This window comes from Archocentrus centrarchus, chromosome 16 (genome assembly GCF_007364275.1).
Source record: "Archocentrus centrarchus isolate MPI-CPG fArcCen1 chromosome 16, fArcCen1, whole genome shotgun sequence".
Classification (NCBI taxonomy): domain Eukaryota; kingdom Metazoa; phylum Chordata; class Actinopteri; order Cichliformes; family Cichlidae; genus Archocentrus; species Archocentrus centrarchus.
The window spans coordinates 15,073,317-15,086,407 of record NC_044361.1 but is presented as its reverse complement, the minus strand read 5'-3'; the positions used below and the strand labels follow the sequence as shown (position 1 = coordinate 15,086,407).

Below are 13,091 nucleotides of genomic sequence, written 5' to 3'. Positions count from 1 at the left end.
AGCAACAAAATATGGTGCCAAGTCACCAGAAGCACAGTAAACATCCATCCATCTTCTTCTGCTTATCCTTTTCAGGGTCACAGGGGGGCTGGAGCCTATCCCAGCTATCACAGGGCAGGGGCAGGGTACACCACGCAGCACAGGGGTGTGGGAAGCACAGTGGTGCAATGGTTAGACCTGTTGCCTCACAGCCAGAAGGTCATATTGTTGTAATATACTTTTTTAAAGCCTCCTAATTTTGCCATTTTTCCCTACATGGTATTGAAAATGGTATTTTCCTGGGTAAATGAATTGAGTTTGAAATTCTATGATTGAGACAGCCCTACTGTACCATATTTGTGGATTAGTGTTAGTTTTGAAGTATTGAAAATGCCTTGTGTTCAGACTTTTTCCTGTGTGCAGGACACACACACACACACACACACACACACACACACACACACACACACACACACACACACACACAGTAAAACTATTGAGCGTGAGAAAGAACTTCAAAGCGGTGAATTCTAGAAAACAATCTTGTCTTTTAATGAGCTGACCAGGACAAGATGTGAGAGAAACAGGCACAACTTCACAGTCTTTTGTGTACCTAATGTGACAGGCTGCATTCACACTTGTACTATATTGAAAATTAAGAGGAAAGTGAGCAGGGTGCACGTTCATACATGAATCTGACCGATTCAGATGCCGTCATGTTAGTACCAAACAGAAGTGCATGTCTGAAAGGGGCTTATTTGGGCGAGTGACAGCTGAATGAAAATCACTGTAACGCTACTCTCTTCTGCTACTCTCAGCATATAATATCAGCACAATAATGAGTGCCTCAGCAAGCCATTCTCAGGCATGAGGGAGTGAACATAATGTAAGAGCAGCACAGATTCAGAGGGATGAGGAGAAAAAAAACTTCACAGAGCAAAGAGAATACATAGATCAATGGGGAGACACACTAATCAGATCCATCACGGGGATGTCGATTCTTTTTCATGTTAAAAATTCATTGTCGCTTTTGTCTTGTTCCCTTCTGAATTTAATTAATTAACAGCATTAATAAATTAAAGATCTCTTTAATCTTAATCAAGGTTTCTATTTATGAATATCCTCAAAGAGGAAAAGAAAAGCCAAGAACAGGGTTGCCTATTATTACATGCACCTTGTTATTTATTCCAGCTGAAATGACGCCTGTGCCAGCAGCCTATTAACATACATTCAAAGAGGAAAGAGAAGGAAACACTGAAAACAAAATAACTTCTGACGTTGTCATATGGAAATAAGCACTTTTCAGAACAAGTTGCGGGGAAAGTACTTGCTGAATCTTCTTTTTGACAAAGTTAAACAAAGAAAAACATACAAGTTACAAAAGCTTGTTCTGTCCTCCTTCCCAGTGATTTTTGTTTTGGAGAGAATTAATTGTGGAAGAGCATGAGTTCTACTAGCATACTCTTAGGGCCCTAGAGGCACAGACTCATGGATTTATCATTTTCTGGCACCACACTACATAGCCTCACAATGAGAGAAAATCCACCACTTGGTGAAACAAAACTGTGACAAAAACACACAGAACAGCATTGCTATTTAGAGGCTGGGGTGGGATAAGGAAAAACCCATCAAAATTTGAGCCATTCACTTTTGTCTCATAGCAAGAATTAGTCATACTTTTCTCATTCTCTCTCAATGGCAGGATTAGTTCCATGTGAAATATAAGCAAAATATCATCTCTTACGTCTGGCTTAGCAGAGTGTTAACCCTGTATCATTAGTAATGTTTCTTAAAAACAAATGAAATGACACATCACTTACATAATCTTTCAAAAATGGCAAATATGACTCAAATGCAGAAAAATGAATGATCTCCATGATTTATCTACTCTAGTTCTAATGAGTACTGCCAAGAACAATGAATCCCATAAGCTAAATACCTAAGAAAAAATTAAATATATAAGATATCAGAATCTTAATGTGCAAACAGTGCTTTAAGCCTGTTTAGTCATCCATCCAATTTCCTCCCCTTATCCAATTCAGGGTCACAGGGCTGGAGCCTGTCATATCCCTGTAATTTATTACTTTGAAATCTTTCACAATCCTCTTTGCAAATATCACACATCCTGTGAGATCTATATAGATCTCACCCTGAGATATACGTACACCGCACAAAAAAATTAAAGGAACATTTTTAATCAAGAGTATAGACAGCTAAGGCCTCTTTAATTGATGTGATTTTTACAAACTCTCCACATATGTATCACTCTGGTGTCTTTTGTAGTGATATAAGTAATCACTGCTTTATTGCTTGCATTCGCAATTATCAGAGTGCTAGGTCTATTGGACGAATTATTCAGAAGCGTCTTCTTGAAAACTTTAATGTCCAAGCCCTTTTACATGACTTGGCAAAAGTTAACTGGGGCAGAATTGACCTTGTCTCTGCAGTGGAGGAAGTATGGTCTTTGTTTAAACACTACTTTGAAATAGTGATCAAACACCAACCTCCTATAAAAAGACTACGAATAAAAGATCAGAGTAGTCCTTGGTTCTCTCATAAGTTGTAAGTCTTACGGCATTTGCCATAGAATATCAGTAATGGCGGAATTGGCAGGTCCACCACTCATACCCTGTGCTTTTCACAGATAACAGGTTCACCCTGAGCACATGTAACTGATGTGAAAGGGTCTGAAGAAGCTGTGGAGAACATTACGCTGCCTGTAACATCATTCAGCATGACCAGTTTGGTGGTGGGGAGGCATATCCATTGAGGGACGCACAGACCAGGATAGGCAATGGCCCCCTGAGTGCCATTAGGTATCAGGGTGAAATCCTTGGACCCACTGTCAGACCCTAAGCTGGTGCAGTGGGTCCTGGGTTCCTTCGGACAATGCCTGGCTTCATGTGTTGAGAGTATGCAGGCATTTCCAGCAGGATGAAGAAATGAAGATACCACTGACTGGCCCCTATGCTCGCCTGACCTAAATCCAATAGAACACCTCTGGGACATTATATTTCAGTCCATTTGACACTGCCAGGTTGCACCTCCGACTGCCCAGCACCTCAGTGATTCCCTGGTCCAGATCTGAGAGGAGATCCCCCAGGACACCATCTGTTGTCTCATGAGGAGCAAGCCCTGACGTTGTCAGGCATGCATACATGCATGTGGGGGCCATACAAACTACTGAGTACCATTTTGAGTTGCTGTATTGTAATTTTGACATCATTTTTTAACTTAGATTTTTGGGGTATCTTTTAATTCAGCCCTCTGTAGTTTGATCATTTTCATTTCCATCAAAAGATGTGGCATCCTTCCATTCCTAACACATTACCCACATTACCCAGTCCATATTAGTATGGATATCAGGCATGATTTTTTTTCCCCATTGAGGTGATGTGTTTTCAAAGTGACCCTTTATTTTTTTAGCAGTGTATAAGCATTGCATAACCTGTGCCATTGGGTCAGCTGGCGTAGTAGCATTGCATCAACTCCATATTGTCAGTCCTTGTTCGTGTATGGCTTATTCCAGTAGCACACTTCTCATCAGTATGTCCTGGGCAACCTCTGAGCCAATATGGCATTGGCATATTATATATATATATATATATATATATATATATATATATATATATATATATATATATATATATATATATATATATATATTAGGGGTAGGACTCGATTAAAAAAATTAATCGAATTAATTACAAGCTTTGTAATTAATTAATCGAAATTAATCGCATTTTAATCGCATTTCAATATTTGACATGAGAAATATTAATTTAAGTTTAGAATAAATCAATATACATAAGCTTAAACTTCAAAATTTTGTTTATTTTCCCACCAGTCTACTACACAGACCAACGAAGGGTGGAAGTGCTCCTGTGATAAGCAAACTCCTGAAATTAAAGTTAAGCATCATAACTGGATAGTTTTATTCAACATTAATGTCTCACTTGTTATAGTTGGAAATTAATCATTAGCTCAGCTGTATTCCTTGATGTTGAAATGTGTTGTGCTTGTTTTAACAGCTTATTTTGAATTAAAGACTTAAAATTAAACCACAAAAAGGAGAAAAAGTTCGTTCTCCATTTAACCAGCTGCTTTTACACAGCTGTGCTTCGCACTCACGGTTGCTAGGCGACATGAGCTACGCAGAGGTGACGGCAGCTGATATGAAGGCTAGCTGCTCACTTCCGGCCTTTGTGGTCTTCGTGGGCTGCGAAAGACGTGGGCCGGGTCCTTCGCAGGATTCGGCCCCTAATTTGGACATTGTGCGTCGATATAATCTGTATGCCTGGAACTCGTGCACTGAGAAACGTTCCACGGTGCAAAGTGCGATTAAAATGCGTTAAAATTTTTAACGCGTTGATTTCCCCGTAATTAATTAATCGAAATTAACGCGTATATATATATATATATATATATATATATATATATATATATATATATATATATATATATATATATACCTTTCACGCATGTAGGCTTGGGTGTAGCATGGGGGGCCTTGCCTTGGGCGCCTTACTGGATGCATGCCCTGAGTGGGATTTTGCTCCAAAGACGTTCCAAAGACGGTAATATTGCCACTACGCTATCCAGCTGAGAGGCACAACCAAGCCCCTAGGATAGTGTACAGGAACAACTGTGCCGCATATGGACTAGAAGTCCCCATGTCCCAGTGAAAGACACCACCAAAGGTGGTTGAGAACAACACAGCTAAGATCCTATGGGACTTCAAGGTCAAGACAGACAAAGAAAGCTGCTGGTCAACCAACCAGACATAGTGGTGGTTGACAAGGAGCAGAAGACCACAGTTGTGATGGATGTGGCAAATCTGGCAGACAACAACTTCAGAAAGAAGGACATGAGAAATTAGAGAAGTACCAGGGGCCTGAAGGAACACTGGAGCAGTTATGGAAGGTAAATTCCAAAGTGATCTCAGTGGTAATAGGAGCATTAGGAGCTGTAACATCAAAACTAGAATAGTGGACTCCAGCAGATTCCAGGCCCATCATTTCTGTCCAGAAGAGTACAGTCCTAGGAGCAGCTAAGATACTGCAGAGAACCCTCAAAATCCCAGGTCTTGGGTAGAGGACCAAAGCCTGAGGATAAGTGGACAAGAGATGAGAATAGTGAACTGTTGGGTTACATGTAGAAGAGGATGTGGGACCTATGGATTCTTCAAGACCCAACATCTAGACTAATCAAAACAACTAGTAGCTCTGTGTTCCAACACCTGCGAACCAACTGCTCTCACAACTCGCAACTAGAGATTGCAGGGTTCTATAGCCAGTTATTGATCACCTATCACTGTGCCAGGCTGACAAAGTATTGTGCCAGGCTGAGAATTTCACCGATTCGCTATCGGAAGTGTTTGGTATTACCACAATTAGCAAGCGGGCGCGACTTTTAGCACTAGCAAGCAGTTGTCCAATAGCCAGGGGGACCAATAGCTGGACAAAGCTGGACTGAAAGACAGCACAGAGGCACTAATCATGGCCGCACAGGAACAAGCCCTAAGCCTGGTGTGGTGTCTACCACACTAGGCACGACCCCAGGTGCAGGATGTGCCGAGATGCCCCTGAGACAATCCAGCATATAACAGCAGGGTGCAAGATGCTAGCAGGCAGCGCACATATGTAAAGCCATAACGCCATGCATAGTATACAGGAATATCTGTGCCAAGTATGGCCTGGAAGTCCTAAGGTCAAAATGGGATGCACCCCCAGGAGTGGTTGAGAATGACTCATGGGACTTCCAGATACAGATGGACAAACTGGTGATGGCTAACCAACCAGAATGGCCAAGACTGACCTTTAACCTTTAAATATAAAAATGACAAACATAATGAGGGGAGAGGGAAGAAAGACCATTTTCACTCCTCCAACTAAAAAAAATGAATTACAGCAGAATTTGGAAGGGCTGTGACTCTTAAAGACTGTGCAAGACCGAAGGACAAGGTGAAGATTTATTAGACAAAGTATTTGTTCCATTTCAAGACCTGAAAATATTTAGGAAAGGTTCTTTTGGATAATTCATCATGTGCAGGAATGAATATTTATCATGAAGGTAATTCTTCTGGAAAAATAATAAAGTGACCAAAGTTATTTATCTAATTTAGGTGCAGTTCTTTGTTTTGTTTTGTTTTTTGTTTTTTTTTAGCTCAGTATAAATTTCTACGATAGTTCATTTGCACGTGTGTGCATGTGTGTGTGTATGGAGTGGGGTGGAGGGGCCAACACAGAAGGCAAACAGGTGAAGTTTAAGCACAGTTATTCAAGTTGACTACAACTGTAGTAAAGTACTGTAAATGCAGTTAAGCTGCTGAGCGCAGGGAAGTCTTTGCCAGAGCTAAAGCATGTCCTGCTGATAATGTTGCAGCTGCTCCCCCTGAACAGCACAGGAAGACAGACTACAACCTAGTACTCCTCCTGGCTCTACAAGAGCAATAACAGAGCTTAGAAGCTAAAGTAAATTTAAATGTTTGACTCCAAATAGTCTTAGCAGTCAGTCCACAGTTTTGATCTTCATAGAGTAACAAAATCAAACAAAACACAACAAAAATTAAAAAGAAAACACATGGGAATTTGCCATTGAGGAGGAGGATAGGTAAATACTGTATATAACTTGTCATTTTGTAATTTGTGCCATCCTTGAAGTGATCTGCTTTTCGGTTCATAATGAATGGAGCAACATAAAAGTAGGGTTGGAGTTAACTACTTAAACAAAGGACTTGTGTGTGGCATTCATAACAGTGCAAATGTGCATTAAAAAGGTGCCCCTCTAAGTCCAGCTAATATAATAAAAGGTTTTGTTAATCATTCTCTGCTTAGGCTGCTGCCCCCGCCACCTAGCCCAGATAAGTGGAAGAAAAAAGGGTGGTCTTGTTCCATTTTGTCATCTGTTTCAACTCTTCCTGCCCAGCTCTTTCTATAGTTCCTTCATTTCACAACTGTTACATATTATGGAGTATTTTCCACTACAGCTCACCAAGTTTTCCCTTGTGACATGCAAAGTATTTCCTTCCATTAGAACAAGTAACTAAGTGTAAGTTAGGCCCATTATATACAGATTCTGCACCCTGTATAGGGCATAACTTAGCAAACTGTCTTATCTGCCAACCTTTGCTTGCCTCACAAGCCCTGCGTTATCCAGCTGTGCCCCATCTGAACCTGCTTTGTCAACATAGCCAATTAAGACTGCCTGGTAATATTATAATTCCTTGTAAACAAAATAACTCATTTATTGCAAAGTTTTGGGTCCTGTCTGGATTTCCTTGTCATACAGAGAGGAGCTATTCCTGAACTGGCCCGATATCTAATTTCATATTCTTGAAGTAGTAATATTTTGAAACTACTTCAGACAAATCTACAATAAGGTCCATAATTAGTTGAACAAAGACACAATTTCTGTAGCTTTGGCTCTGTAGACCACCACAGTGGATTTTAAATCAGACAATCAACGTGATTGAAGTGCAGACTTTCAGCTATAATTTAAGAGGGTTTAACTTTTTTTTTTTATTAACTATTTGGGAATTACATGCATTTTTATATACAGTCTCCCATTATCAGAGGCTCAAAATTAATTGGACAAACTGAGATAATTTCAAATACAAGATTATTTGTGACACTTGGATAAAAATCCTTTGCAGTCAAAGACTGCCTGGAATCTTCAGCCCATGGACATCACCAAATGCTGTTTCCCCTCCCTTGAGATGCTTTCAGGCTTTTTGGTGTTGCTGAGCTGATCAGTGTATTCACTCTTTTTAGCAATGTTGATTTGGACACTCCTAAAGTTTGCTGTCTGTCTGATCGGTTTATTTTGGTTTTTCAGTCTAATAATGGCCTCTCTCACTTGCACTGGCATCTCTTTGGGCCTCATGTTTAACGTTACAGTGAATGCTATAAAATACAAATTCAACACTTTGAATCAGCTTCAGATATTATGTCTGCTTCATCTGTAATTAAATAACAAGGGAAATGTCCTCGCCTGGCCCTGAAACTGCCTGTCAGTCAACTGTCTAATGAATTTTCAGCCTCTGAAAAAGGTGGACCATATATAAAAATGACTGTAATTCATAACAGTTGTTGGAAAATTCATTCAAAACCTCTTGAATGACAGCAATCACATGTTGATTGTCTGATTTAAATCCACTGTGGTGGTGTGCAAAGACAAAACTACAAAAATTTTATCTTTGTCCAACAAATTAAGGACCCAACACATAAAGTAACAACGATCCACTCCAGGGACTGCTGTTTTCACTTTCACTGAGCTCCTATCATGATGTGTTAATATCATGTTATCACTTGCATAACTGTTCAAAATAACTGCAATTAAAAACTGGCAAATGTTTGAATTGAAAGTAAAGGTTTGAAATGAGGGTAAAGCATGACAGTCAAACATGGTTTACTGATTGCTGAATTAGCAAATTGTTGACATATTAACTTAAAGTAAAGAAATTTGTGTTTGGTCAGTTATTTCTTTGTTGTAACAATGCTTCATAGCAGTAAATCTTATACTGCTGGAAAGCCTGTTTATTTCCCCTTAAGTGGTTAGGGTTAAGCAGCAGAGTTGAGTATGCAATTTGCACCCAAATCTTGCCAAATCTTCTCTGCCAATGCCAAACAGCATATTCTGCTATTTACTCTTATTTGGTGTTGTTTATATAATTGTTGATATAATCATAATCAATAATTGACCAAACTTTTTGTACAAACTTTTTGTACAAAGTTTGCTTTTTGTACAAAGTTTATGTTAAAGAAATTCCCTATTATAATCTTGTAATTAAATAATTTGATCATTTTTTATATTAAAATCTTGTTATTCTACCATTTATGGAGTCATTTCTAGATTAAGAATGAGACTTCAGTAATTAAGAAATCATTTTTGTTGCAGGGCCTGCAACAACAGGCCCTGCAACAGCTACCACCAGGCCCTGCAGGAGCTACCATGTGCCCAGCAGCAGCTTGCACCAGGCCCCGCAGCAGCTTTCACCATTCCTGCAGCAGCTACCACTAGGTCTGGTAGCAGCTGCCACTAGGTCTGGTAGCAGCTACCATCAAGCCCTGTAACAACTATCACCATTCCAGCAGCAGCTATCACTAGCTTAGCAGCAGTAGAGGAAGCATGATCTTTGTTTAAACGCTACTTTGAAATACTGATCGAACACCATGCTCCTATAAAATAACTATGAATAAAAAATTGAAGTACAACTCGGTTCTCTTGTGAGTTGTCAGCCTTACTGCAGCAAAAAAATGCTGCGTAGCATAAAGCACAGCAAACGGGGCAAGAGAATGATTGGCTTGCTTATCGCCAACTTGCAATAAAGCAACACAAGTAGTGTGTCAATCAAAGTCTATTTATTTTAAAGATCAGTTTACAGAAAGTGCCTCTGATCCACATTTTGGAAAATGGCAAAGCAGTTGGAGAATAAGCCTTCAGCTTTACCCCTGTCTCTTGTAGTGGATAACATAGTAATGGATAAGGTGGGCATGGCTAACTTTTTTAATGAGCATTTCACAGAAGTTGGCTGTTTCTGCCTCCACATCTGCAGGTCTAGATAACAGTTCACAACTTTTTAACTCTTGTGCAGGTTCTATTCCTACTCAGTTTCAATGCAGCCTTCATCCTGTTCCTCAGAAATTTTCTTTTCAACTGATTAAAGAAAATGAGGATTCTAAGGAGCACTGTGTAGCCATATTTATTGAGCTAGCCAAAGCCTTTGACTCTGTTGATCATGTAATCCTATTACAAAGATTAGACTGTATTGGAATTTTTGTTCAGTGACTGAAATGGTTTTCAAATTATCTGTTTAAAATGTCACAGCAAGTAAAGATTGATTCTCATGTTTCACAGTCACTTCCTGTTCTTACTGGTGTGCATCAGGGCTCAGTTCTTGGTCCAACACTTTTTTCAATATTTATTAATCATATTCGACAATCTGTCACTGGGGCTTCGGTCCATCTGTATGCTGATGATACCATTTTATATGCAACTGGTCCCACTGCTGATGAGGTTGTAAAGCCACTTGCTCATGCCTTCCATGAAATACAGCTGGCCTTTACTGAGTTGAATTTGTTTTTAAATGTTAAGAAAACCAAAGTCATGTGGTTTGGTCACGGGAATGGGGCTTCCTGACCCTCAATGGATTTTAGCACTATAGAGGGTGATACTATACAACAGCTAACAGCTTATAAATACTTAGGAATATGGTTTGAGCCTGTTTTATTTTTTTCACATCATATTAATGTACTGCAATCGAAAGTCAAAACAAGACTTGGTTACTTGTACAGAAATCGTTTTTCATTTAACTTGGCTGCAAAACGTACCATTGTTGAAAAACTATCCTCCCTTTATTTGATTATGGCGCTATAGTAGATGGACATGCATGTAAAGGAACTCTTCATAAGTTGGATACAATTTATCATTCTGCAATTTGCTTTGTCACAAATGCTTCTTTTTCAACACATCATTGTCAGCTTTATTCTCAGGTTAAATGGCCCTCTTTACATACTCGCCATAATATTCACTGGTTTACTCTCATTTATAAGACCCTTATGGGTTATTCACCTTCATATCTATGTCAGTTACTGCAACTGGGTTCAGTTACAAGATACAATAGTTGTTCTTCACAGTATTTATTGTTAAAGACTCCGAGGACCAAGTCTCATTTTGGCTCGATGGCGTTTGCTTTTGCTGCTCCAAATGACTGGAACTTGTTCCAGAAAACAATGAAAATGACTACGTTTGTTTCAGTTCCCATTTTTAAGAGCCATTTGAAAAATGTTCTTAAGGATGTTTGTAAATGTTTTACTTAGTGTGGTTACTGTGATTTTTGATTTTCATTTGTTATGTGCTTTTTGTAATTCATTGTTCTTTATTGTTTGATTCTCTCTACTCTCTTCCCCTCAAAAGGCGTTGCCTTTTGCCAGGCCACAGTTGTAAATAAGAAATTGTTCTTGATCTATTTGCCTGCTTAAATAAAGGTTTAAATAAATTAAATGAAAAAAAAAAGAGAGAGAGATTTCAGCATTCAGCTTTGAGTCTGTATGGTTTGACAGTGGGTCAGTCCAGCAACAGTCTGCCAAATATTGACAAGCATTAATTGCTGTTTTGGGAAAACTACACGCCCACATGAAATTTAACACAAGTAAAGCAATTTTTCTGTCTGCATCACTGGTATGATTATAAAAAAGACAGGCTTGTGAGCATTGCAAAGTTTACATCTCATCCCATGCTACTGAACAAAAAGGCACAATAGCACAGACAAGAAATATTCAGTCTTTTCGGTAATATAGCAACACCATCATTGCTGCATATGGAGCTGCTGAAAACCCCACAATATTCAATCCTATCTCTACAATATGAAAATTGAATAATGGGCAGGTAGAGAAGAAAACTTTCTTCAAATAAATAAGAGCATAAATTTGCCCCGAAGCAAGAAAACAAAAATTAAAACAATAAATGTTGTTTACTTTTAGTTTTTAGAAATATTTCATTAGAAAAGAGACAAGGCAAGAAATTATTTTAAAAGTCGTAATCATTTCATTCAGCTAATGCCAGGACAGCAAGAACATGAGCTCAAGCAGTTGAAATGAGTTTTGTTGGTATTTAAACCCACATCTATGTGCCCTTCGTAAGCCTTATACTTCGCATCTAACTGCTGTCTCTGATGAGGATAATAATGCTTTCAGCCATATTCATCAGACGTGCGGAAGCAAACTGTAGATAAAGTGGCTAAACTCACTCCGAAAACGTTAGCTCAATTTGCAGCTTAATCTAGACCAGAGTTTGTCCTTAAACAAAGACCCTGGGACAATTTTGAAAAACAAAACAAAACAAGAATATCATAAAACTTACTAGAGTTGTCCGTATATGTCATACAGTTTGCGATTCTTCTTCTGTACTGATGTGGCTTGCGCTGTGCTGCATTCAGGAACAATGGGATATAGGCTTAAAATGTAATATTTGTTCTGTGGTGGACTTTCAAAAACTTTAATTTTAGAGGAATTTGGGGGGCATGAAATCTGGTACGTTGGACAATATAAACTGAGCTATCTATATTATATTTGGATTTGACAGTTTCACTGTAAGCAAAAATTCACAAAAATTCTGACACTGAAACTCTTTTAAATGTATAAGCAAATAAATTTATCTTGCCAGACAAAGCAACATCAGCAACAAGTGTGACAGCAACAGTATGACTGCTCCATTTCACCTAGTATAGCACCGTTCTGGCATTGCTCATACCAGATAATATGTTTATTATTTCTGGCTGTTTGTGACAAGACTTATGTGAGATCAGGAAGTGATGTTGAATCAACCAACATGGTGAGAAACCTTTTAGTGTATAAGCCTGCCCTTGAAAATGGCATTATGCAACAGGATCTTTTAAGTATCTAAAGTGATTCATCTGCTAAAGTATCAACAGTGATTCAGCTCTTGAATTATTCTCCTTCATTGTCACTCTTTGCTATAAATCCTGTATTCTATTATCGGTGACCTCAGTCCACTTCCACTGAAGTTGAGCCACATAAATGGGCCAGGAGAAATCATTTGGCACTGCCTCTTTGAGTGTTTCACAGTGAAACACTGGACCCCACTTTCAGGTCTGATGGAGCATGCTTGTGAATACAAGTGGGTAATCAAAGATGCCTCTAATTTGTTTGGGATTTTTTAAAAGGTTTTGACAGGTTTAAAAACTGATCTGTGTATCCACACTTCTCTATCAGCTCAGCATAGAGATAATCTTCTCATAATACTCAGCACACTTATGTATGAAGACTGCATTTATTTTTGAGCAATTTGGTTTTGACAGGGAAAATGTGAGACCTAAATGGCTTTTTCCTTTGAAAGCTAAACACAAAATGATTCTTTAAAAGCAGGATTTATTTGGGAAAGTAGAAAATAGAACATCCCAAGAATGCTGGAGTGCAGATTCTTTATGAGTCACACATATAATGTGTCCTGTATTTAACCAACAAAATATTTATATATTTATAGATTTTTTTTTTCCCATAAAGCAAGTCAATGATGATTGGCTTAAAACCTTTACAGTTAAACCAATTTGCATGGCTTGATGGCTTCACTGAGCACTGAGTTGGTGATAG

At 38.7% G+C, this 13,091-nt stretch overlaps 1 protein-coding gene across 1 annotated transcript in view; it reads right to left on the bottom strand.

The window, feature by feature from the left end:
• The window catches only part of LOC115794073 (CUB and sushi domain-containing protein 3-like), a 238,215-nt gene that overhangs the window by 208,998 nt on the left and 16,126 nt on the right, over positions 1-13,091 (bottom strand). The gene's annotated exons all lie outside the window — the stretch shown is intronic.